This window comes from Sus scrofa, chromosome 15 (assembly GCF_054392235.1).
Source record: "Sus scrofa isolate SSC_HxYL_T2T_F1_AM1 chromosome 15, Sscrofa_HxYL_maternal_Yorkshire_Landrace_v2.0, whole genome shotgun sequence".
Taxonomy (NCBI): domain Eukaryota; kingdom Metazoa; phylum Chordata; class Mammalia; order Artiodactyla; family Suidae; genus Sus; species Sus scrofa.
In genome coordinates this window covers 63,278,533-63,305,369 of record NC_139397.1, presented here as the reverse complement: position 1 = coordinate 63,305,369, position 26,837 = coordinate 63,278,533, and the positions used below count along the sequence as shown (strand labels likewise).

The window sequence follows — 26,837 nt, the reverse complement described above, 5'->3', positions numbered from 1 at the left end:
GAATGAGTTAATAGTCAGGAAATGGTGTATCTCAAATGAAAAAGCATCCACTGATGCATGTGAAAGAAATAGTGATGAAAATCTGTTAGAAATACCAGTAGAGGAGTTCCCGTCGTAGCGCAGTGGTTAATGAACCTGACTAGGAACCATGAGGTTTTGGGTTCGATTCCTGGCCTTGCTCAGTGGGTTAAGGATCTGGCATTGCTGTGAGCTGTGGTGTGGGTTGCAGTTGCGGCTCGGATCCCGAGTTGCTGTGGCTGTGGCGTAGGCCGGTGGCTACAGCTCAGATTGGACCCCTAGCCTAGGAACCTCCATATGCTGCAGGAGCGGCCCTAGAAAAGGCAAAAAAACAAAAAACAAAAAAAAAAAAGAAAAGAAAAAAGAAATACCAGTAGAAATGATTAGACATTCAATCTTCTTGTGAGTTCTTAAGATGTGCACCACATATATGTCATGTTACAAGGGATTAAGAGGACAAAATATAAATACGGACAAAAAAAAGATCTTCATAGTGACATTGCTAAACATCATACTAATTTTCTTGGGAAAATGATCTTGATGTTCACTGGAAAAAATCATTTAAAATAGACAAGAATTTTGTAGAAGAACACTGAGAAAAAGGAAGCGTTAATAAATATTAAAATAAATCCTAGAGCTACAGTCGCCTGAAGAGTGTGGAATTAGTGGAAAAACCAAAGATATATTAATGAAATAAAAGAAATAGTACCAAAAATACTGTTTATTCTTAATAATTACTAAATTTATTTACTACTGAGTAATAAATATTTCCATTTAGTGTAACGATTAAACATGCATTTGACATAGACATATTAATAATATAAAATACTAGTAGCAAAATTTTAATATTTCATAAATTTAATATAATTAAATAAAATGTAATAAAGGAAGCAATAGAGAATACAACAAATGGTATTGGAGAAAAATGACCAAGTCAGTTAAGGAAAATATCAAATTAAATCCCCACTTCCCATTAAGTGCCTGACACATAATTAGGGCCTAGTAAATATTTGTTGAAAGAGGAAATGAATAAATGAATGAAAAATATATTAAATTTGAGATGGATTAAATACTTGGCAAACCATAAAACACTGCAAGAAATTACAGACATATATTATACTGATTTTGAATTGGAAAAGGCCTTTGTGAAAGCAAAAATGATGGATGAGATAACAAAGGAAATATCCAACAGCACTTACTTTTTAATGATTTTAAATCTGTCTTTATGAAAAAAAGCCACCGAGCTAGGAAAATAATTGGCAGACAACTAGGACATGCAAAGGATTATCATCTCTCATATATAAAAGTCTCTTAGAAATCAAAAAGGTAAAGACTTCAATGGAACATGAACAGAATATAGGAGACAATTCCCAGAGTAGAAAGACAAATGGCCCACACATATATGAAGAAATGTTCAATCCCATTTATTATCGAAGACATGAAAAATATGCACACAAGAACAATTTGATTCTTTTTTTTGTCTTTTGTCTATATAGGGCCACACCCGCGGCATATGGAGGTTCCTAAGCTAGGGGTCTAATCGGAGCCATAGCTGCAGTCCTATGCCACAGCCACAGCCACAGCAATGCCAGATTTGAGCTGTGTCTGTGACCCATACCACAGCCCACAGCAATGCCGGATCCTTGAGCGAGGCCAGGGATTGAACCCTCAACCTCATGGTTCCTAGTCAGATTTGTTTCCGCTGCGCCAGGACGGGAACTCCAAGAATAATTTGATTCTTAAACCTTCTGTCATCAAGAGCCTTCTCCTCAGAAGAATGCACATTCACACAAACTCTCGCCAAACATTTTAGGCTCCCCTCACATCCCTGTGACATAAGAGCCTAGATTCAGAAATCCTACATCTTCATGCTAAAGAATGAACAGTGAGATAGATAACAGAGTATACTGCTGGTGGAAGCATAATGTTTAGACATTTTTATAAAGTGTTTGATAATATGTATTAAAGACCTCACAAATCTTTTCAAGTTATTCCATATATAGATGTTTTTAAGAAAGTCTCATAAGGGAATAAGAGCACAATGTCATATTTGCAAAACTGTTCATCATAGCATTATTTATTTTAACACGGCATTAACTACATTAATTTAGCTACTTAAAAACCCCAAAGAAGGATCTGTTTAAATAAATGACATTACAAGCTTGAGATGAATTATTATTCCATCTTGATGTTTTTCAAGAATATTTAATGACATAGGAAAATACTTACAAAGGATATAATATGAAAAAAGAAACGGTGTTCAGTATAAGAATATCGGCATTATATATGCACATACCTGGAAAGCTCCCAGGAAATATACCAAAATGTTGATAATTACTATTTCTGTGTGAAGAAACTAGATTTCTTCCCTTATTCTTTTCTACATGGAAATACCTTACTTTCAAAACCAATAATAATAATTTATTATTTAATAATATTAATAATTAACCTTAATTGAGTAATCATGATCATTACTATTCGTTCCTGTAATACCAAAAAAGGAAAGACGTGGAAATTTGCCTTCAAGAAGAAAATATAGAACGAGAAATACAGAACCGTGGCTTTAGCAGGCTCCAGTGGAAGTGAATCAGCTGTCTCCATCGTTCAGGAGGCCGTTTCATAAACGATGCTAAAGCTTGACTTTTACATATACTGTGGATTGTCTAACTCATTTCTCATCCCAGCCTCTTCTGTGGATTCTCCTCGATCTGCCAAAGCTGAAAATCTTAAAGAAAAATCTGTATTTTCCAAACTCCCAGACATTTAGGATTTTAGACAGACTTAGATTCTGCCAAAGCAAGCATGCTCTCACGTGACAAGAAAAGGGAGACAGGGTGAACCCCCTGTGATTTCAGAATCAGGCACTGAGCATTTGGGGTACGCATTGGCCCCGCCCCAGAGGCCACCAGGCCTTCTAAGCACTTGTGAAGAAGTCTCTTGGGTCTGGTTTCCAGCAACACAGATGCCAATAAAGGAGATGGCTGTTTTGCTAGAACATTCTGTAATGTAGCTGCATATCTTCTGGCTTCTCTGTTCCTGGCCATTTGCATCCAATCTGAGGTCTCTGAATGGCTCAGGGGACCCTATATGCTACTTAATATCATTTCATAAACAGCTTGAACCAGACTATGCTGTTCACCACTAAAAAGCCTGTCAAACTTAGGGGCATAAAAGGTGATGCTTCACATCCTGCAAGCATCCAGCCTGGGCAGAGAGAGTGGTCCAGGTGGAGGAGACTTTCAGGGCTCTCCTGCCTTCGACACTCAGACATTCCCTTGGACCCAGAAGTGTTGAGAGGACTAAGGGTCTGTAAGAGACCTAGGGTTGGGATGAGGAGGCTGAAAAGGCAGGGACTTTGAAACCAGAGGCAATAGTACGAACCAAAGACATGGGCAATGGATTCCAGGAACTGCCTCCAGGAAGCAGACAAGATCACCCACAGCACGTGGAACAGGACCTCCTTCTCTGGACCACAGGAAGCTTAGCCACATGGAAAGAAAGAGAGCAAAGCTGATCTAGCTCCTGCCCATTCTTGCAAAGGAACTGGACATTATGCAAGATAATGATAGCTGAGGCTGGCTGAGAATAGTGACCACACATAGTAGAATAATGAACTAGGACTCTCTGAGTCGGCTTTTGGCAGACTCAGACCCGTGTCAATTATAATTCTGATACTAAAAAGAAAGATTTGCCGTTCTTGCTCATCTAAATCACAGCATTTAGGAGAAAAATCACACAGGTGCTGTTGAGGTGGACCAGAACCAAGTCCAAGACCAACTGTCCACTGCCCACGTCTGTTCCATGTTGTTCTTTATTACTCTGAATTATTAAAAGTAAATTTTAAGTAGTTCCCTAATGACTCGGGGGGTTAAGTATCCAGCATTGTCACTGCTGTGGCTCAGGTCACTGGTCTGGACTGGGTTTGATCCCTGGCCCTGGAACTTACATAACATGCATATGGCCAAAAAAAAAAAAAAAAAGCCCCTATTTGGCTCTCAAAAAAGCCCTGACTATTATCCTTTGGCGTATTAATTAGACTGTAAGAAGAAAGTTCCACAAAGTTTTAACCCTAATATTCAAGCCTGATCCCTGACTCTCAGGCTTGAGACCCTGTAAAACATCTCTTGGTATAATCATGACATCTGTGTAGGAAGGGAGAGAAGGAGGGCTCACATTGCCAACAATTTGATGAAGGAACTTCTAGAAGAATAGGATCTCTGACCTAGGAGTGCAAGAGCAGCCAAGGAGGATAGATACAACGGTTGAGAAGGAGACTCAATTAGCATAGTTTTGGAGAATGCTGAAAACACCAAACATGTATCCATAAACCACAAAATGGTGTGGATATCAAGATGTTAATTAGCTGTGTTTCTCTTAGTGAACATTATGTCAAAAACAAAAGAGTTTTCTTGGTCCATGAGGATTGGGAAATACTGGGTTAAAAAGAATGAAACAGATTCCTGACCCTTGCAGATCTTTAATGAATCATGTATCCTGAGCATAAATCATATTCAAGAGGTAACTGGCACAGTGTTTTCCAAAGTGGTTTGGCCAAGGGACACTTTTATCTATAGATCATTTATCAGGACTGAGAGACCTCACATGGGCCCTCAGTGTCCAGGCAGTACTGTGCTCTCAGCTTCTGGAGATGAAGGAGAAAAACCACAGTTTTTGTCCTGATTTTACCAGCAACTCAAGAAATGATGAAACTCAGTTGTGAGGTGGAGGAGGGATGAGTTAGGAGCTTAATTAATTAGGAGTCTATCTCTACTTAAGAGATACACTCTATTTTGTATAAAATAGACTAAAAAGCAATAAATGAATAAATAAATAAATAAATAAGAGAGTTCCCATCATGGCCCAGCAGTTAACGAACCCAACAGCACCCATGAGGACATGGGTTTGATCCCTGGCCTCGTTCAGTGGGTTAAGGATCCGGCGTTGCTGCAAGCTGTGGTGTAGGTCACAGACTCGGCTCAGATCCCGTGTTGCTGTGGCCCTGGCTTAGGATGGTGGCTACAGCTCCAATGGAACCCCTAGCTTGGGAACCTCCATATACCGCAGGTGTGGCCCTAAAAAGAAAAAAAAAATTAAAATTAAAAATTAATAAAATAAAATAAATATATATGAAATAGGTAAACAAGTTCCTATTGTATAGCACAGGGAACTACATTCAATATCTTATAACAACTTATAATGGAAAAGCATCTGAAAGATAATACATATGTATGCATATATATGTGTGTATGTATAACCGAATCACTCTCTTGCACACCGGAAATTAACACAACACTGTAAAAAAAAAAAAATGAAAACTCAGGTTTAATCTCTGGAAAATACAAGCCAAGAAAACCTTAAAAAGCATTACACACTTAACCATTTTCAGATGAATCATAATACATACAATCCCCACACTGATTAAGTCTGTACTAATCCAGAACTCGAAGTGCTCTGAGCAGTCTCTACTTTGCATTTTTTTTAAGCAAATTGCTGCTACATCAGGGAAGTAAACTAGTCACAATAATTTCAGCTAATTAGTCACTAAACTAATTACTCTGTGCATTTTTTAAAAATTCTGCTTATTTTCTCTCCTTTTGAGAGAGAGAGGGGAAAAAAAAAAAAAAAAAAAAAAAAACAGAGCCCAGTTATAAAGCGCTGTTGCATCTGTTATAATTAGAAAGTAAAGTGACTTGGAAGTATTATATTTCATTACAATTTTGAAACTGTGAATTTTTGCTATCAAATTAAAAACTAGTCTTATTGAACTCACACAGTTTGTCAGTTCTTGAGTCAACAGTTCTTGTCCTGTGGCAACTTACACCTTCTAAAAATGCCAGATTTTCACATCCTGGGGTTGAATCTTATACATGTAATTTGTTACATGGATTTTGCATTTTGTCTGGTTGTCCAATGTCTAAAATTCATTACCTCATCCTCTCATAGGATCTAGAGATAAAAACAAACAGATGTAACTGCTTCCACATAAGAAGGGAGGCCCACAATGAGATGGAGAAATGTAATTGTTCTCTGGGTTTTCTTTGCCCGGGACGTGAGAGGTATGCCGAGACAGTTTTTTAATATTCATCAAAGGCCTTGAAACCACGAGTTCCCTTCCACAATGTCTAGAAGATTTATGGACCTGGAAGTTCTTCTATGCTCAAGCTTCCTGAAGCCTCCGTTCTGGGCAATAACGAGAGAAGGAAATGTAAATTCTGCATGGACTTGGGATTGTTGTGGGGGGGTGGGGCTGTCCTGTGGAGCTGAGTCCATAACCTTCGGAGTCTGCACTGACTTGGGCAGAGGGTCAGAATTGAGTTAAATCTCCAGGACGGGGTTGGCATCCTCTGAGTCTGGAGGGTTGTTAGGTGTTTGACAAACACTCCAGGCAGACAGCCTTGTGTAACCCAGCGCCCAGGTCAGGACAGAACAGGAGCCCCCCGGCCAAGCGCACTCCCCACCTCCGGGCTCCTGACCCCTTCAACTGGTCAGGGATGTGGGTCTGGTGCATAGCATCCTACTAGCTAGCATTCACCTGTTAAGATTGCTGGAAGCCAGAACATTTTTTGTTTTTAATTTTGCTTTTTAGGGCCTCACCTGGAACATATGGAAGTTCCCAAGCTATGGGTGGAATTGGACCTGCAGCTGCCAGCCTATGCAGCAGCTTGAGGCAATGCTGGGTCCTTAATCCACTGAACAGGGCCAGGGATCAAACCCTCATCATCGTGGATACTGGTCTAGTTCTTAACCTGCTGAGCCACAACGAGAACTCCTAGAACATTTTAAAGTGAACTTTTGGACAAGAGGCATCAAAAGAACAGTTGAACACAGTTTGTAAGTGACAAGCCACTGAAAAAGGGTTTCTGAAGAGAGTCAGTCAATTCTTAGAGGTATTGTGAGCCACGCGGGTAGCACTGGGAACTATGTCTAGTCACTTATGGTGGAGCATGATAATGTGAGAAAATAGAATGTATACATGTATGTGTAAGTGGGGAAAAAAATCATATTGGGGAAATAATTAAAAAAAAATTCTTAGAGGTGTATCGTGCTTGTTTCTCTTGAGCAATGTTCTAGGGACCATGGAGGCTGGGGGAGGTGAGGGGAGAGGGAGATGACCTTGGACTGGCAGCACTTACAGTCTTGTTGAGGGAACAGGACTCAGCTTGGGGAATAACCAGAGGTCCACACAGCTTCAGAGCTACTGCGGGTTCAGTTCCAGACCCCCACAATAAAACACATTAAAGCCATCAGCAGGGTTCCAGGGGCCACTGTACACCAAGGGAGGAGCCCAGCTCAGCCACCTCACAGGACAGGACAGGCATCAGGCTGGGCTCCCCTGTTTCCAGCTCTGCTGGCAGGCATCAGGACAGGCCACATGTCTTTTGCAGAAAAGGGACAGCAAAAAGAACCGGGAAGTGATCTCAAGAGGATAGGAAAAAAAGAGTGCTCCCTGACGACCTGACAAAGCATCCCAACCTTGGACATAAACTAACCTGGGAAATAAAATGTATCCTCAGCTGTCCCCTGAGTGTCCTCTCATCCCTACTGTGTCCCGACCTGCAGTTTCCTTTCGGTCCAACCAGCAGCCTCTGAGAGGGTGACCCTTTGGGATGAACGACCCAGCCTCAGGAGTAACACACAGTGAAGCTGGACAGGTCCTGGGAGACCATCCCAACAGGTGGTCCAGGGTCTGGGCTAGTGCGCGCCTCTCCGAGGCTGAACAGGGCAGCCCAGTGAGTGTGCTGCTCTACGCTAGTCATCTTAATGCTGTTTTGTTTGTTTGTTTGTTTTGCTTTTTTAGGGCCACACCTGAGGCACATGGAAGTTCCCAGGCTAGGGGTCAAACCGGAGCTGCAGCTGCTGGTCTACACAACGAACGGCCACAGCAACGCAGGATCCTTAACCTACTGAATGATGCCTGGGGTTGAACCTAATACTAGTTGGGTTCATAATCCAGTGAGACACAATGGGAACTCCCAAAGTATCCTTCTGTTTAAACAAAATATTACAAGTCTGGAAAGCACTACTCCTCCAGCCCAACTATTTGCACATGTGGATAGAAGTTTCAGGAACCTGAGTGCTCAGCCCATGATCACCTGGTGGCAGCCAGTGTGGAGTAGCCAATCAAAGGGGAGTGGGGGTTGGAGGGACAAGGGGCCATCTCTGGAGATGAAACTCACTCCTAAATGATGGAAACATGGGAAACATGCAGAGTAACAGAGAGGCTCCAATCTGAGATCCGGGTGCCCCAGACCCCAGTGCTTTGCCCTCCCAGCCCCCACTGTCAGCGCCTCCCCGCCAACCCTATCTCTGCCCACACAAGGAGTGTGGTCAGGTTCACCATCCCTTGAGTCAGGGAGGAGCCCTGTTGGCAGCTCTGCCTAAGCACAAGGCCAGCGGGCAACTACTGTAGAAAAGGTGCTAAACATTCACGGGAAGGTTATAAGAGAAATGATAACAGCTTTGGCCTGACCAGGAACTCAGCTGCTGGGAGCCCCAGTGAGATGAGTCCTAATGGGCAAGCAAATTATTTCCTCTTCTACAGAAGCGCAATTCTCTCTCCACTTCCTTCTTTCGACGCATGCAGTAGAATAAAAGGAGAGAAAGAGGGCAAGGAGAAACGGGGGAGAAGGGGAAAAAGAAATCACTTAGACTTTTAATGGAGGCTCATTTTGGTAAAATATCTCGGTGTCCCCTGGGCCTGGGGAATTAAATACTGTCACTCAGGTCTGAAAGCAGAGTCGTCCAGTTTGCAGACACCTGTCATAATTAAACTAATGGCTCTGAAAATGCGCCTTGATATTAAATCTATCTTCCACTGAGGAGCAGAGCTGATTAAAACCGCTGTTTGACAGTTAATGATGAACCTCTCGCTTGCCGAGCTCTGTGACTGGAACCGGTCAGTTCAGGCTGTCCCCTCTCACCTTCCACCACCATAGAACAGCCCTTCCCTCCGTTTCCCTCCATCCAACACCAGCATCTCCCACTCTCTCTCTTGCACAACCTAGGTCCCCTCTGCATCCTCACTTCCCACAGCCCCCACTTGGCTAGAAAGAGGATGGGCATTCTTGGATGGGCAGGGAAGTACCGTCACATCGACACCCAGCTGAAGCATCACTGGCGCAGCAAATTATATACAGCAGGAGCAGAGGGTCAAGGCCCTGGCCTGCCTTTCTGTGTCTTCTCTGGAAGACTAAACTTCTAACGACATCTGCAGAAGAGCCTCAACTCTGCCTTGTTGGAAAATCTGAGAAACTCTCAAGCTACAAGGCAGCTGGGTTGACTATATCCTTTCCAGTCAGGTGCTATGGCTGATGTTCAGACAGACAGGTCTACAAATAGAACATTCCTTTGGAGAAACAACACACACTCAATGGGATTATTAAGGAATCTAAAGATGCTCACCATTTATACACAGCTATGCTCACCAGGATACCAGCCTTTGGTACCAGACTCAGAGGGAGCAGCTGGGAGAATGCAGATCAAAGCACCTCCATCTTCTGCTTCAGCTTTGCCTCCAAAATGATGGGTCATGAAATTGCCTTGAAGGGCTCTTCTGCACTCAAGAGTCCAGGATTTTGCCCTCAAAAGAGGCTGTCCTTCTTTCTTGATTAGGTGTCTTCCCAGTGGGCACACGGTTTATAGCATCCTCCTTTCAACACACGATGGAGATTCCTAAGAGCCACTCGGTAGCCTCAGGATCTCCTTCCTTCTGTGGCTTGAGACCTTCATGACCAAATAGAAATCACTGAGACACAAGGTTGGGACAGACAGGAACCGTATCTCCCTGCCATCTCCTGAAACAACATTCAAGATCCCCTCAGAAGCAACTCAGGCTCCCTTACCCTTGGCCCGTCCAAACTGCCCTCAAAACCCACATCTAACTTCCAACATCAGTTCTCAAGGCCAGGGCTTCCCTGCCTGGGGCCCTGGTGCTTGTTGTGTCCCTGGGTACCCTGAGATCCCAAGAGTAGCTGGAGAAATATCAGTGAAGGCAGAGTTCCATCCCCTCTGTTGAACAGAGGCCACTCTGGTCAAAAAGGTAGCAACACTTTGAGCATCAGCTCCCAACAAATCTGGTGAGGAGAATCTATGTAAATAGACCAAGTAGTGACCCCACCCCTCCAATTACCAGTGCATCACACAGTCGTCTGTGTCAATGGCTTCCTTCATGGTTTGATTGACTGATTTATAGGGTTTTCTTCTTTTGCTTTTTTTTTTTTTTTTTTTTTTTTTTTTAGGGCTATACCCATGGCATATGGACATTCCCAGGCTAGTGATCGAATTAGGGGAATTGCAGCTCCAGCCTATGCCACAGCCCCAGAAATGCAGAAGCCAAGGTGCATCTGCCACCTACACCTCAGTTCATGGTAGTGCCAGATCCGTAACCCACTAAAGGGGGCCAGGGTTCGAACTTGAGTCCTCATGGATCCTAGTCGGGTTTGTTTCCACAGAGCATTTCTTTCGACTTGTACATACTTCTGGTAGCTAAGTATTTCCCCATCTTACAAATGAGTCAAATGCCTTCTTCAAAGTCCTAAAACTAGTGGGTGATACAGCAGGGACGGGGACCCTCCCGCCTCTCCAAGGCAGACTCCCTCTCAGGGGCCACTGTCAGATCATTGAGGCTCCAAGCAACCCTGGGCTGGGTTCCAACTGCTCTATTAGGAATTCAAAGCAGTAAGGTTTTTCCATGAGGAGCCACTGATCTCTGAAGTACAATTTTCCTTTCGCACAATTTTTTCCACCACAGATCTGTATGCCAGAGACTTCACGTTTTCCAATTTGTTTCTCTGTGAATTTGATTGTTGGGCTCTTTTAAATTCCCATCTTTCTCCATCCTCTTTAGGCAGAGTTTGGGGGTATTGTTAAGGGTTTTCTTTTCTACCTCCTTACCTGCTTCGTGACTATTTTCCACTTCTCTAAAAATGCGTGATGGATTAAGGCAGATGCTGGCTAAAGAGATCAGCCAGAGATAGCTATGGAGATGGGGACGTGGGGGGATGAAGCCGTAGGTATTCAGAGAGAAAGAAAATTCAGCCAAAGACAAAGAGTCAGAGAAAGGGGGAGAGATGGGGTGACACAGAGATAGACAAAAATGGGAAAATGGAGAGGAAAGCTCTCTGTCTTCCCCCAAACATGCTGAGGTCAGACATCTGTGTGCACACGTGTGCGTGCACATATACACATGCACACAGACAAAGGCATGCACACACACACACTCACACAAGCTGTCACAATTTAGAGCACCATTAGGATAGTGACACCCAGCTGAAGGAGTCCTCTGTCCAGTGACCCTGGCTGACACTCCTTCCTGACCCCTCCCCTCCAAAGGCCAATCCCCTCTCTCTTAAGTGACAGAGGCCCTGTCTCTCAAATTCAAGTGCAGGCCTCTAATTGTGAGGAGTAGGGATGCCACGGTACCCAGGCAGCCTGACGGCTCTCACTATCATTAGCTTTCTTACCAGGCTCTGAAGCCTTCCACTGCCACAACAGTAATTACCAAGAGATTAGGCAGGCATTAAGCACTCCTTAATTTGACACATTGCAATGATCTCCATTCAGCCTTTCTGCTCGAATAACTCTCAACAAATATTTCGGAGGCTACCAAAATAAACAGAAGGACTGTGTTTGCACAGCTGAGGCCCTCTTCCTGCTTCTCTAAATGCCATCAATGCCAGGTAGGGGGTGGGATGGGGGCCGTGAGGGAATGGGTGAGTGGGGTAGGCTGGGCAGGGGGAAAGCGGGGAGGTGGCACCACCTGCAGGGCCCTAAGAGAGCCTGAAACACCCAGGTCCATGAGTGGAAAGATACCAATAAAACACTAACATATGGCCCGCTACCATTGATGGCAATTTAATAGGGCCCATTATTTAAGCAAGTAGTTATACAAGGACCTAGTAAAGAGACATCCGTATGTACAGAAAAACCACCACATTAGGAAAAAATAATAATTACGGTGAAGGGAGTTATGTTGTTGTTGCGGGCGTTTGGGGTGGGTTATTAGCTTAGACATTATTCATTAAGTAATGCAATGGGAAAACCACTGTTAATATGGCAATAAATCCCACTGAGACCCATCACAAGTGAGATAGGATCATTTGGTAATTACAGTGCATTAGAAGTTCAATATTTCTTTCATGCATTTATTTTATTTCCTCACTCCCACCCCAATATTCACACATGCACCCCTCTCTTAACTAGCCTGAATTAGGAGAAGCTGGAAAGATGGGAGAGAAGGACATGCTGACATGGAATGCATGGTGTCCAGGAGCTCTTTAGCCAAGACACAGGGAAGAGAAGGTGTGCCTCCAGGAAAGGGAGAGATGAACTTCCCTCAAAATGAGTAATAGCCAGAATGGTCAGAAATGAATCCCGGATATAAATGCGTTATGGGGGTGGGTGGATTAGCAATATTATTGGCTGAGAAATGCAGTCCAAGAACAAAATGATGAAATAATTGGGATGTTCCACTATAGAAAGATGAGAAACTTTCTTGTAGAACCAGAAATTGGAAATGAAGTCATCGTCATTGGGCAGTTTCCACCCCCAAGAAATATGCCTCCATTTCCTCCTCCATCCCTGTGGCCTTCAGGAGCAGTGGTTTTTTTCCCGGTGTGGTCCAGGAGATCCTGGCAAGCATCTGCATTCAGGAGGCCACCATGGCCAGATAGAATTCTTGCCTCTATGCCAGGAGTTTGGCTGCAGTGGGAGAATCATGACTCAGGGTGGCTGGGGTCTTTCTTTCTCCCTGGATGGATATCAGCATTAAACTTCTCTCCCGATAAAGAAGCAAACCAGTAGGATGGATAGAGAGGGAAGTTCCCATTTGTAACTGTGATGAGTCATCTCAGCTCTCACACTTGCCACTTCTCCAGTGCTCTCTCAACCAGAGACGACGGTCATTGAACACTCTACGGCTAAAGTGTGAAGAGGAACACAGTCCATCAGGGACCACAAACTGGCTTGCAGGCCAACCAACTCACAGTCAGTTTTTTAAAATTAAGTTATAATGGGACATAGCCACACCCATCCATTTACATATTATCTCTGGCTCTTTCACACTGTAAGGACAGAGTTTAGTAGCTGCAATAGAGATCGTATGGCTCAAAAAGCCTAAGCTATTTATTATCTTTCCCTTTACAGAAAATGCTCACCAATAGATGGATAAATGAGAAAGTGAATGAATGAAGGGAGAGAACCTCTGTTTAGATGGATTCAAAACTGTGCCAATGATGGGAGCAAATAGTGCCTATGTACTCAGGTCACTCCAGAAGTGTCTATTCCTGCCACAGTAATGATCATAAAATTGTTTTAAATGGCTGGGTATTCATTCAAGTGCAGCGGCACATTTATCTTTTATCATCTCTTTTCATTTTGAAGGTTTTAACTTCATACTCTGAAGTGGGGAATGCTGTTGCTCCCCATGTCATAACTGAGGACATTTAAAGAGGGAAGGTCATGGAGTTCCCACTGTGGCTCAGCATTAATGAACCCGACTAGGATCCATGAGGGCTCAGGTTTGATCCCTGGCCTCACTCAGTGGGTTAAAGATCTGGCGTTGCTGTGAGCTGTGGTATAGGTCACAGACATGGCTTGGATCCGCATTGCTGTGGCTGTGGCATAGGCTGGCAGCTACTGCTTCAATCTGACCCCTAGCCTGGGAACTTCCATATGCCATGAGTGCAGCCCTAAATAGACAAAAAAGAAAAAAAAAAAAAAAAAAAAAGCAAAAACAATTAACCCCAATCTTCGGCTGGGTGAATTAAATGTTCTAGGAGGTGTCTACTTAGAGTAGCGCACAGAAGGCAGAGTTCGTTCTGGTGAGAAGAATCAGGAAAGGTTTCAGGGCAGAGAGAGCTCATAAGTGGGAATTTAACAGGGAAAAATAGCAAGGGGAAGAGCTTGCAAAGGAGAGAGAAGAGCAGGAAGAGATGCACAAAGGTATGGGAGTGCTTGGCATGCGGAGGGCGCAGCTACTGGTTTCATGGGACTTAACCAGGGCCAAGCTACTAGTTTCAAGTGTCCAAGTCATGGAGTGGAATGTAAATTTGGGTCAGACCAGGCTGAATCATGAATGCTGCTGTGGAGAACTTTACTTTCTTCTGCAAGCAACGGAGAAGGAAGAAGGGTGATGTCGTCCAATGCTGAGGTACGTGATGATCTGTCAGCAGGTGGAAAAGCTGGAGGGCAGGAAAGTGAGTCAGGTACTGGAATAATTCTCATGACTGGAGGTGATGGTCGAGCCCAAGCCCATGCAGGTCAGTATTTGCCCTTGTGCAGCCCTTTTCCAGATTTCCGAAGTGTAATGAAATCATCTAAAGACAGGGGCATCCTTCACTTAGACCTAGCTTAGAAGACGGTCTCTGGATATACTCACATATTCAGAACCACCATTAAAACCATGGTTTACTTACTTGGAAAGTGGTGCCACTGTCGCCCATTCACTGTCAGCTTCCATGAGGCCCTCACCTGGGAATAATTTCCCCTCAAAATCTGCTTCCCTGCCACATCTCCTTATTCTTTCTGGTCCCAATCATTGTCTCTCAGTTGCCCCCGTGGGACTTATAAAAGCGCCTTCTACTCTGTGTCCAAGGAGAGGCGTGTTGACAGCCCTTTTTAAAATCCCTTGAGTAGCCACAATTCTCCGAGAGCCTCTTCTATCTAGAGACTCTCTAGGGCTTTTCTACTCTCTCCAGACCTCAAAGGCACAGGTACCTGGAAAAGAGGGCCAGATGACATTTTCAGCCAAGCATCCAGACTCCACTCTTTGCCCTACTCCTACCAGCCTCCATCCCTTCCCGGTGGAGTCCATACAGCGGTGCAGTGTGACCTGCAGCACTTGTTCTAGCCTCCCTCCACACCTCCTATGCTGCATTCCTGTCCCGTCAGTGACATATGAATCTGCCCTCCATCCCCTGGGCTTGGCAGAGACCTTCACTGATGCAGCCATGGCTCTGTGCTGCTTTCTTTGTAAACTACTGGCCCTGTAGTAGGATGCATGAGTAGTAGCAGGATGCATGAGCAAGCTGGACCAAGCTTCTCCAGTAGCCAATGTAGTAGAAGGAGGAGAGAGTTGACAGCTTGGCCGCAGTTTGAATGAGCCCGGGGAGTGTAGCAGGGATGCATACGGAGGTGGAAGTGCTGAAGGTCTTTGTTGGAAGAGATAGAAAATAGTAAGGCCCTGAGGCCATTTAAGGGGCAGAAAGAAAACAATTAACTCTTTGAGAACCAGAGGAGTCACAATATGGAAGCAGTAGGTGACCTTCTAGGTATGCGGCTCTCTAGAAATGAATGACACATTCAAGGAGAAGAAAAGCAGGCTGACGCTCTGTGTGGCAGAAAGAAAGACTGCTGCAGAAAGAACAAGGAATTCAGGCACACCCAGAGCCCGGCTCTGTGTCCTTGAGCAGTTTGCTTAAATTCTCTGTAAAATGGGGAAGATGGGGAGGTAAGGAGGATGCCTGCTTGAGGAGTTATTGGTAGGATAAGGGATGAGGAATGTTAAAAGCCAAGCTGGTAGGATATGAGTGGGGCTACAGAAAGTCCATCTAGAGGCAGAGGCAGAAGGTACAGGTGGACAGATCTCAGCTCTAGAGAAGGAAGACCTTTCCAACCACTGCAGATACTGACCAATGAGATGGACTCTTTCTTGAATCAGCAAGTTCCACATCACTGAAAGGGGCCATCGAATTCAGGGGGTGAATGGTGTAGGAACTCCTACACTGAATAGAAAATTGGGGCAAAATTCCTTCCTGCCCCAAGACCCTGTTATTTCTCCATGTTGCCTTTGCTCAGGGAGAGCACAGGAGCCCGGACAGATAAACGATCACTCATCAGGTGGGACTGGCCCTGAGGCTCCAACTGACCAAGCAATGAATCCTTCACTAAGATTCTCTTCTATCTGCTGGGTCTGTTCTTGGAGGGTGGGGGACGGCTAATCACTCAGGGTTTCTTTCTCTGGGCTCTGTGAGTGGGAAGCCTTGATGTAAGCCTGCCCCGTGGGCTGCCAGAAGAGCTTCTGCCCTTAAATAGTAATGAGATCCATCGGTCTCCTTAACAAATGCATCTTCCCCGAGCACTAAGTAAACTGTCTCCATTTACAGTGTCAATATCAGCGCAGGGGGGTGGGGGGGCTGCCTCTCCAGCAGCCTGAACACATGGCAATTGGCTGCCATTCCTGATTCCCCTGCTCCGTTTGAGCTGTCAATGAGCGTGTCAATAAGATACCAGGACTATTGATCAGCATAGGCATTTAGGGGTCACTGGTCGATGAGAACTCTTGCCAAGAGATGTAGAAAATGATAGCTTTCAGATAAAGGCAGCAAAGTGAGGTTCCCGAAGGAGAAATAACATAGCTCAATTTCCCCTGTCCTGCTGCTTGTCAATTTCCCTTGGTTTTCTTGAGCAGGGGATTGGGGGTGGAGCAAGGAGGGAGAGAAGTGGGAAAAGCCAGTAAGCAACGCGAGGGGTTGACTGCAAACATCTCAGAGAAGGAAAAACCAACAGCCACAATGAAACCACAGGGCATCTCCCAGGCCACTGTCTGCTTCAAAAAGACAAAGAGAAAGGCCAAAAACGCAGTGTTTCTGCAAGAGGTAGACTCAGGAGATGGAAGGTCAAGATGACAAACATTCTTCAGAAACAGGTTTTATTATTATTATTATTATTATTATTATTATTAAAGCATAGTTGATTTACAGTGTTGAGTCAATTTCTGCTGTACAGCAAAGTGACCCAGTCATACATATATACACATTCTTTTTCTCATATTGTCTTTCATCATGGTCCATCCTAAGTGACTGGATATATTTCCCTGTGCTATACAATAAGACCTCATTGCTTATCCACTACAAGTATAAAAGTTTGCAACTACTAACCCCAAACTCTCATCCCTCCCACTCCCTCCCCCTCCCCCTTGGTAACCACAAGTCTGTCCTCCATGTCTGTGAGTCAGAAACAGGTTTTGATGGCATCACAAAAATCAGTTTAATAGCTCTTTGCCTATCAAGTGTTCAGCTGGAGTGGTTCAATTCTATGCCAAGTGGGTTGCTGTTCCAGACTGATCTTTACCCCAACTGGCCAGGAAAGGCTGGTCCCCTTTAGAGCAACATAACTTCTAAAAGATTATCATAGAAATAAATTTGTTAAAGTAACATTTAATATAGGGGTGCCCATTCTGGGCCTTAGAATTTTGTTTGATATATATATATATATATATGTTTGGTCTTTTTGCCTTTTCTGGGGCCACTCCCACAGCATATGGCGATTCCCAGGCTAGGGGTCCAATCGGAGCTGTAGCTACCAGACTACACCAGAGCCACAGCAATGCGGGATCCGAGCCGCATCTGCAACCTACACCACAGCTCACGGCAACGCCAGATCCTTAACCCACTGAGCAAGGCCAGGGATCGAACCCGCAACCTCATGGTTCCTAGTTGGATTCGTTAACCACTGAGCCACGACAGGAACTCCATGATATTTTTACATTATAAAAGGGTTGTCCATTTTGTCAGTTTTAATATGGTCTAAAGTGTAAGTTAAATTATTCAATTTACAGATAATTGATTGCATGGAAATATTCAACGTTCAGGAGCACAAACTTTCAAAAACTGTCCCTTACCGAGTCCTGAGTTTCACAGATAATTCTGGATGCAGAAATATTTAGCTCAAGTAAATAATCAACAAGATGATAAAAATCAACTTAAAGGCCAGTTATATGGTCAAAGGCCTGTTATAAAGTTTTCCAACTTTTTTGTTTGTTTGTTTATTTATTTTTTATGGCTGCTCTTTCAGCATATGGAAGTTCCCCGGCTAGGATTTGAACTGGAACCACAGCTGCCAGTCTACACCACAGACATAGCAATGTGGGATCCAAGCTGCATCTGCAAATGTACTGCAGCTCGTGGCAATGCCAGATCCTTAACCCACTGAGCAAGGCCAGGGATCAAACCTGCATCCTCACAGAGACTATGTTGGGTTCTTAATCTGCTGAGCCACAATGGGAACTCCTAAGTCTTCCAGCTTTTTAAATGGAACACACCTTCACACAAGGATAACTAACATTGCTGACATACATCTTTCCCATCCTTTCCTTTCTGAATCGACTTTTTTTGTGACCTTATACGCTAAGTCTTTGGGAATTATTTCATACCCTTAATTCCAAGCCACATCTCAGCTTGCCTCAGAGACAGTGAGATTCATACCCAATCCTGCCAGCCAGACCTTGCACTTTAATTAAACCCTGAAAGTTGCTTAAAGCAATAATTCCACATCTACATCTGAAACTTTAAGAGATGCTATACAAGAGGCAGATGCATTTCAATGAGGTCGAGCGAGATCATCATGTGTCATCCTCCTTACCGTGTGTTCTTCACGGCGTGTCAAAGTTCATTCATTCATCATTCCAGAAGATACTTATTGCCAGGTGAGGGATGATGATGGCTGAAAAGTGAGGTAGCAGGAGGGCTGATTGAATACATACATTTCATTCTGCTTGATTCTGATTAATGACACTCAGAGGACAGCAGAAAGGAAGAGAAAAAACCCAAAGTTCAGCAAACTCTCAAAGAAAACAGGAGACGAGGTCACAGCTAACAAGACATGTCAGCAAAATTTTGGAAGCAGGGACATAAATAGGTAAATGATATATGAAATAGCAGAGAAGGGAAAGCTAAAATCTACACTAGCAGCAAGAATGAGGCCTTGAGAACCACTTCACAATGTCGTCCCCCAAGGCTTAGGAACTGGAGATACCAAATACCTAGGTGTGTAGGGCAGTGCTGGACATGTAAGAGTTGGCTAAAAGTCCTTAAAAGAAGCAGTCATGGAGTTCCTCAGTAGTCTAGCAGTTAAGGATCCGGAATTGTCACTGCTGTGGCTAGGGTTTGATTCTTGGCCTGGAAACTTCTGCATGCCACAAGCATGGCCAAAATAAACAAATAAAGAAGCAGTCAAGGCTCATAGATTTACCTCTCCTACCCAGGTAACCAGGTGGTCCCTTCTTTGCTACAGCAGGAGTCTGAAGTGTTCTCAAAGCATGGCCCTTGGTCCAGCAGCATTAGCATCATGTGGAAACGTGTCAGAAATGCATATTCGCAGACTTACTGAATCGGAAGTCCAGCATGGGGTCCAGCAATGGGTGTTTCCACAAGCCCTTGAGCAGATCCTGATGCAGGCTGAGTCTGAGGACTACTGTTGTTGGCAGAGGCTGAGCCAGTCAGGCCGAACCTGACACCAAGGATGAAAGTGGTAGCTAAAAACAAAAGCCAAGTACTGAAGGCTTAGGTGACATTGACCTGGAGAACACCAAACCCGCCAATGCATATCTCATCTCCCACAAAGTTGGCAGCCAAGCTGTTATACATCCCAGGAAGGATATTTAAGGATTCTTCCCAGGGAAACTGATGGGCCTGAGAGAAAACATCCGAGGTTAGAGTGGGAGTGGCAGTCCCTAGGTGAAATGATTGGGTCTCAGCCCAACCAGCCTGCAGGAAAACCCACTAGCCCACAGGTGCCCTGTAAATGGACAAACTTCCCATCAGACTCACCCTTGAGGTTGTATTGGCATTTGGTGATTACCAGGGGTGAGAAGTGGCACTCACTCTCCACCCAGAAGTGCTTTGTTCCAAGAACTGGAAGGCAAAGTGCTGACCAGGGAAGTTACCTAGTAAACATGGGGGAACTTGGAAGTAAGGAGCACTAATTCTGTGGGGCTCGAGTCTCCTTCCCTCGGATCCCATCCTCTACCTTGTCCTCAAGCTTAGTAAGTAATACACAATTGGCAGCCGCCTCAGCTCTCCCCCAAAGGAACCAAGGCCTGCAGACCAGGACACCTGAGGGTCACAACCACTTTCAAAAAACCACAAATGAGCATCACATACCATCTGAGGCAAAATGATTAGAGCAGACAGACCAAGAAGTCCGAATGGGCATGACAGATGTCCTCAACAATATAAGGGAAGCTCTGAGACTTGTGAAAAAAGAACAAGGAATCACCAAAAAAGAACCAAGTGGAAATATTGCATATGAAAATGTGAGAGTAAATAAAAGGTCAGCAACAAGGATTTACTGTATAGCACAAGATGTTATATTCAATATCTTATAACAACCCATGATGAAATATAATCAGGAAAAACCCTGAATTGCTATGCTGTGCACCTGAAACTAACACAATATGGTGAACTGACTATACTTCAATTAAAAATAAAGAAAAAGAAGGAAAGGATCAAACATATGGAATAATTTCAATAATGGATACAGCCAAAAAAAGTGGATTAAGGAGTGGGAAGTTAAATGAAGAAATTTCCCAGAAAGGAGCAAGAGATGGAAAGTGCTAATTTTTTTTTATTAGTTTTTTAAAGCCTAGAACTGTATCTTAAGGAAGTATTAATAACTAACTGTAGCAAGTTCCCTTGTGGTATAGGCCACATCTGCTGCAAGGGTTCAATTCCACATTCAGCGGCTGTGGCCAAAAAACAAAAACAAAAACAAAATCCTGACTACAAATAGGAATAAGGGGATATCACAGGAAGAAAAAATGTTCAAAGCATTAATGAAGAGATGAACTAAATTAGAAATTTTGAAAATGCCAAGTGTTAGCGAGACTATGGAGCAAAAGATTTTCACATCTACTGCTCATGGGACGTAAATAGGTACAACCCATTCAGAAAATCCTCTGGCATCAAACATGCCAAAGTAGGGAGTTCCCCGTTGTGGCACAGTGGTTAACAAATCCGACTAGGAACCATGAGGTTGCAAGTTCGATCCCTGCCCTTGCTCAGTGGGTTAAGAATCCAGCATTGCTGTGAGCTGTGGTGTAGGTCACAGACATGGCTCGGATCCTGCGTTGCTGTGGCTCTGGCGTAGGCTGGTGGCTACAGCTCCGATTCGACCCCTAGCCTGGGAACCTCCATATGCCATGGGAGTGGCCCGAGAAAAGGCAAAAAGACAAAAAAAAAAAAAAATGCCAAAGTTAAGTCAAACATGCATGTAATTGACATCCAAACAATCCCACCTCTAGGCATATATCTTAGAAAAATTCTCAAACACATGTACCAAGAGATATGTAAAAGAATGTTGATGGCAGCATTATCCTTCACAGGAAAAACCTGGGGAGAAAACTGAATGTCCATCAACAGGATAATGAGTAAACTGGAGTATGTTCACACAGCAGAATATAGGACAGTGAAAAAGGAGTGAATTACACCTTTCATTATTAACACACTAACCAAAATAAGTATGAAGGACAATAACACAGGGTTATTTCATTTAGATCAAGGTGAAAATCAGGCAGAACTAAATATGTTAACAAGGAATGCATATTAAGGTGGTTGAAAAAAAAAACAAACTATAGTGGTTCCCGTTGTGGCTCAGCTGTAATGAAACAGACTAATATCCATGAGGATGTGGGTTCAATCCCTGGCTTCGGTCAGTGGGTTAAGGATCCAGGGTTGCCGTGAGCTGCGGTGTAGGTCAAAGACACAGCTCAGATCTAGCTGTGGTGTGGGCCATCGGCTGCACCTCTGATTCGACCCCTAGCCTGGGAACCTCTTTATGCCACAGATGCTGCACTAAAAAGCAAAAACAAAAGCAAAAAACTCTACAGAAAAGACTGATTAAAACAAAGTTGAGAGTTGTGGTTGTTTCCAGGAGGAGGGAGAGCAGGCTATGAGATGAGGGTGACTCTAGGAGCTGGTGATGTCCTATTGCTTGATCTTGGCCTTGAGTATCTGGGTTTTGTTTTAAATTGTATTCAAACTGTGCATTTGTTTTTCATAGACTCCTATTCATGTGTGTCTTATAAAAAACAAACATGTATTTTTCAGAATTAAAGAAAGATAAAAGACATTGAACTGAAAGCAGGAATGGGGATGGAGGAGTGAAGCAGAGGAAATGAGAAACTCCTCCCTCTGGAGGCTGGAATTCAGACCTAAATAAAAAAATGAGTGGTGGCAGTCCCCTGGATGCCACAGAATTTCTCTGAGTTTCTGGGAACCAGAGTGTGTTAACCAACAGGAACCCTCCCACCCCGGAGGGCCAAAAAGCTGAGACTGGCAGGCAGGAAATTAGCCAATGGGATAACAAAAAAAATTAAGTGGGACAGACGGAGATTTGGGGGTTGGTAGATGCAAACTATGACATTTAGAATGGATAAGGAACGAGGTCCTACTGTACAGCACAGGGAACTATATCCAATCTCTTGGGATAGACCATGGTAACAGACAGTATGAGAAAAAGAATGTATATTTGACTGGGTCACTTTGCTGTACAGCAGAATTGACACAACACTGTAAATCACTTCTAATTAAAAAAAAAAAATCTCAAATGCTTGCTACTTTCCCACTCATGGTCCAGGCAGCATCAAGTGGAACAGTGTGATGTTTGTGGAATGTCAAGATCATCAAGATCTCTGCTGACTGTATTATGGAGCAAGCAGGAGAACTGACAGGGCTCTAAGACAGCCCTGTGAAGATTTACTACTGGGACTGGCAGGCAAAAGCCAATTGCTCCTGGTGGTCCTTTCAGTTGGCATGGAGAAAACTCATTAGCCATGTCAATAACTGCCTACCAAATTGTGCTGATTTGCTCCAGTAAAGTTACAACACAGGCAACAGCTGGACTCACCACCTGATTCAGTTTAGGACAGTTCACAATTATTCCAATATCCATTCAGTATCTGGATGCCAAACAGGTGAGCAAAATGGGACTACGACAGGGATCACCACTCCTGCTTCTTTTAATACGTGAATGATGACATGCATCTCTAAAATTTCCCCAGAGAGGCAATATTGTTTGTGATTTATTACCTTGGTATGGAGGAGATGTTCCCGGGCTTAGGTGGTATTTAGCTCTCTCGACATAATGACTCTCATCCCATGGGACCCAGAGTCAATGTGAGGAATTCTTCCAGTTTCCAGGTACATGGATTATAGTTACACATTCAAGATTTGGGGAAATACCCCACAGGGTGGGCCTGGGGATTAATAAGACAAACTTCAAACTTCAGCTAAGGCTCCATCTCTTACTTGATTACCATAGCCCCCACTTGGACTCATGGGTCAGAGTCACATTTTGGATGTCCAGGAGTTAGTGTCAATTTATAGCCACTGTCTAGTTGTCTCCAAAAGGTTTGGGCATTGCACAGTCACTCCAGTAAACGTCCCCAGGTCCTTATGGGTTAGGCTTGGAAAACAAAACAAAACAAAACAAAAAAAAAACAACCAAAAAAAAGCATTTACAGTGTCTATTTCTGAAAAGGCAGAAGGTCCTTCCTCAAAGGCATCTAAGGTCACCTGCAGTCTAGAGGATCTGGGTCTATGCATTGACTTAGGTCTCAAAACTTGTAACTCAAGGAAGGGTTTTGGCCAGAATTGCAGATTTTTTTTTTCTGTAATACAGATCAAGAAATACTTTAGTAGGCTGCCATCTATTTTGTTCTGAGAAACACTGTGATTCATTACTATCGCCGAAGAGTTCAGGTGTAAGATTTAGGCTTTGCTGAAGAGGTGATTGCAATCCACTCTATTGCAGAGATATTTGCTGGGTTGCCCTAAGCCAGAGGTGGTCCACAGTTACTGGGCTGAGCTGGTGGTCAGGGAAGTACAGGGAATGGCTGGCAAGGAGTAAAACCTCCACCAGAAGGCCAGTGGGCCAAGCCTTATGGGGAAGAATCTGCCAGTTGCAATGATGACCAATCTGGAAGCTGTCCTGGAGGTGAGCTGGAGCACCCAGGAAACTCACAGCGTAAGCGCCTGCCTCAAAGTCTTTGAAGGTGCCACAAAGACTCCATATGGGTGAACTCTGCTGGGTGTCCCACGCGACACAGGAACCCACAGGAGAACATAACATCTCTGAATCAGAAGAGAAGCCCCTTCCCCTGGCAATGTCCCTCCAGCGCCCTCTGCTGACAACACTTAACATTGATTGTGTCAACTGACAGGGAAGAAGTGTTCCAGTACTACAAGCAGGACAATCAAGGTAGATCTGGAGCTTAAGGCCATAAAGTTGCACTGCCACATCAGGGAAGTAATAAAGAAACCCGAGAATATGATCAAACCATGAGGTAGTTTTTCGAAAGGATGAATAGGTATAGAGTCTTAGCCACGATTTAGACAGAGAGAGGGGATAGATTAAAAGGATTTAGACAGAGAGGGGATAGATTAAAAGGAATATTCTGAGACCAACAAAGATATCTTATACATTTGAAATATAATAGCAGAGATTATTTTAATTAACTCAAGTGTTTACCTAAGTTCAAGGACATTTCCTAGACAATAGAACAGAAAACAAAGATATGGAAAATGGATAGGGTGGGGGGGTCTAAACTATCCCCAGGCCTGTGAGGACTCCAGAAATTGTTCTGCCTTTTCTTTTCTGATATTTTCCTTCTTTTTTTTTTTTTTTTTAGGGCCACACTTGTAGCATATGGAGGTTCCCAGGCTAGAGGTCAAATTGGAGCTGCAGGTGCTAGCCTGTACTACAACCACAGCAACTCAGAATCCTTAACCCATTGAATAAAGCCAGGGATCAACCCCCCATCTTCATGGATACTAGTTGGGTTCTTAACCCACAGAGCCACAATGGTAACTTCTCTTTCTTTATTTAAATATGTATAAACTCAAATTTATTTTTTCCTTTTTTATTAAAATATGGTTGATTTACAAAGTTGTGACAATTTCTGCTGTACTGCAAAGTGGCCCAGTTTTATATATATACTCTTTTTCTTATATTATCTCCCATCATGGTCTATCCCAAGAGATTGGACATAGTTCCCTGTGCTATAAAGTAGGACCTTGTTGCTTATCCATTCTAAATGTAATCGTTTGCATCTACTAACCTTAAACGCCCAGTCCATCCGACTCCCTCCCCCTTCCCCTTGACAACCACAAGTTTGTTCTCTATGTCTGTGAGTCTGTTTCTGTTTTGTAGATCTGGTGCTTTCCTTCTTGTCCTGGACTTGCCTTCTGCACATGCACAGCGCATCTCTCATGGCCCACAGCAGGATGCTCCTCCAGAGCATTTCCCATGATTTTTAGCAGGGACAGCCTGTGGCCAATCATCAGCTCCAAGGGTGTAAACAGCCCAGTCTTCCAGCGTCTGTATGGAACAGCCTCTTTGGTGCAATTTATGCTCCAGAGCTTCCTGCGCAATTTGGCTGAGGCTAGACTTGCCTGAAACCACATCTCAAACTATCTTCTTCCCTTGTGATTTCTGGCTTCCTTCATCCCCTAAGACACTGCTTCTTAGGGAAGGCCCTCAGTAAGCCAGCTGAACAAGAATCCTGTCTTTGCCTCTGTATATGGGGACTCCACCATCAAAAAGAGGGCAATGCACTGAAAGCTATGCAACAGGGAAATAAATCTATAGCAGTGTTTAGGATTGATTAGCACAGAGAGAACTGGGGTTAAGTTAATTAGGAGCTAAGTTTTAGGGAAGAGATGAAAGGGCTGAGCAGTTAAAAAGAAGAGGAGGAGGAAGATAACTATATGCAGCTGATCCTATCCAATTCCAGCAGAACCACAAGTCCCTACAAACCTAGAAGTGAGAAATCAATGCTTGTAGCTCTAAGCCACTGCATTTTAGGAGTGTTTGTTATGCAGCACCATTGCAACAATAACTGACTACTACAGTTAGGCAAATAGGTATTCTTAAGACACCCACTAAGCAGATGAAATGCCTGAGACACAGAAAGGTTAAGAATTTGTCCAAGTTTCCAGCTCAGGGGAGAGGATTTACTATGTTCTTATCTGCCTACTCAAGAAGGACTCTGCGAATGTAGACACTTTACTGCTTAGAGGCCCGGCACTCATAGGAATAATTTTTAAATGCTTTAAAAAAAAAACCAAGTTTTCTAATAACCTAAGAAATGCATGTTTTCATATATGCTGCCTATTAAGTCTGTTCATATCGTATCAGCAAACATCATGTCGTCTTGGAGAGGTTCCTAGTTTTTCCTGTGAAATGTTTTTCAACGCCTGAGTGAATCAAAATGAATGTAAATGAGGTTTATTAAGTCAACCCCACATGGTGCTGTATTGTCAGCATTTGTAGGGCTGTGACAGGTTAGTTATTGCAGTTTGAAGGAAATGTCACCAACACAGCAGTCAGGAGAATTAACTTAAAAATATATATATATATTTATATGAAACGTCTCAGGATTTTCTACCCTTTGGAGAGTCGTCTCCCCAGAAGGTGACAGGGGACTGAGAGAGGCTAAGGTTTACTCATTCTTTTTCATGAAGGATCACTCTCTGGCTACATGATACCTGAGGTCAAGGGTCAGCGGCTGCAGGTAACCACCCAGGTTTCTGAGAGCTGCTGTTAATGGACTGTAGAGAAGAAACAAAACGAGGGTGATTGGGGTTGACAGGGAATGACAAGAGCCAGTGATGGCAGCCCCAAGTGCCCTCTACAGCCAGAATGAGTGTCAGACTGGCTTAGGGTTGGGGGTGGGGAGAAGGAAATGGATAAAGGAAAGTGAGGCTTGGATGCTGAGCTGCTGAAAATGGGTTTATTAACTCTTGGAGGTGGGGGGTGGAGCTGAAGCTCCAGCAGGTGTAATGTCACCTCTTCCTAAGCATGTTTCTTGTGTTTGCCCAGGGAGGTGTCAGGAATGGGATGCCTGGGTCATCAGTCCCTTAGGTGACTTGATTTGGGAAAGGTCAGGAGGGCTTTTCCTCACTGTCATCACGCTCAGTCCTTGTCAATTTTGGTGCACCCTTCCTTCAAGTCCTGGACCCTTTGCCTCTTGAAGCTGTTCCTTGGTGGCTTAGCAAGTTAAGGATCTGGTGTTGTCACTGCTTGTGGCTCAGGCTGCTGCT

At 43.9% G+C, this 26,837-nt stretch overlaps 1 long non-coding RNA gene and 1 other non-coding gene across 2 annotated transcripts in view; both read right to left on the bottom strand.

Moving 5' to 3' along the window:
* LOC146395873 (uncharacterized) overlaps positions 1-26,837 on the bottom strand; it is a 979,457-nt gene that overhangs the window by 172,587 nt on the left and 780,033 nt on the right. The window lies entirely within an intron of this gene.
* Positions 7,533-7,629, bottom strand: MIR9797 (microRNA mir-9797). Its single transcript, NR_128479.1, has one exon. It is a non-coding gene; the product is annotated as a microRNA 9797 (primary transcript).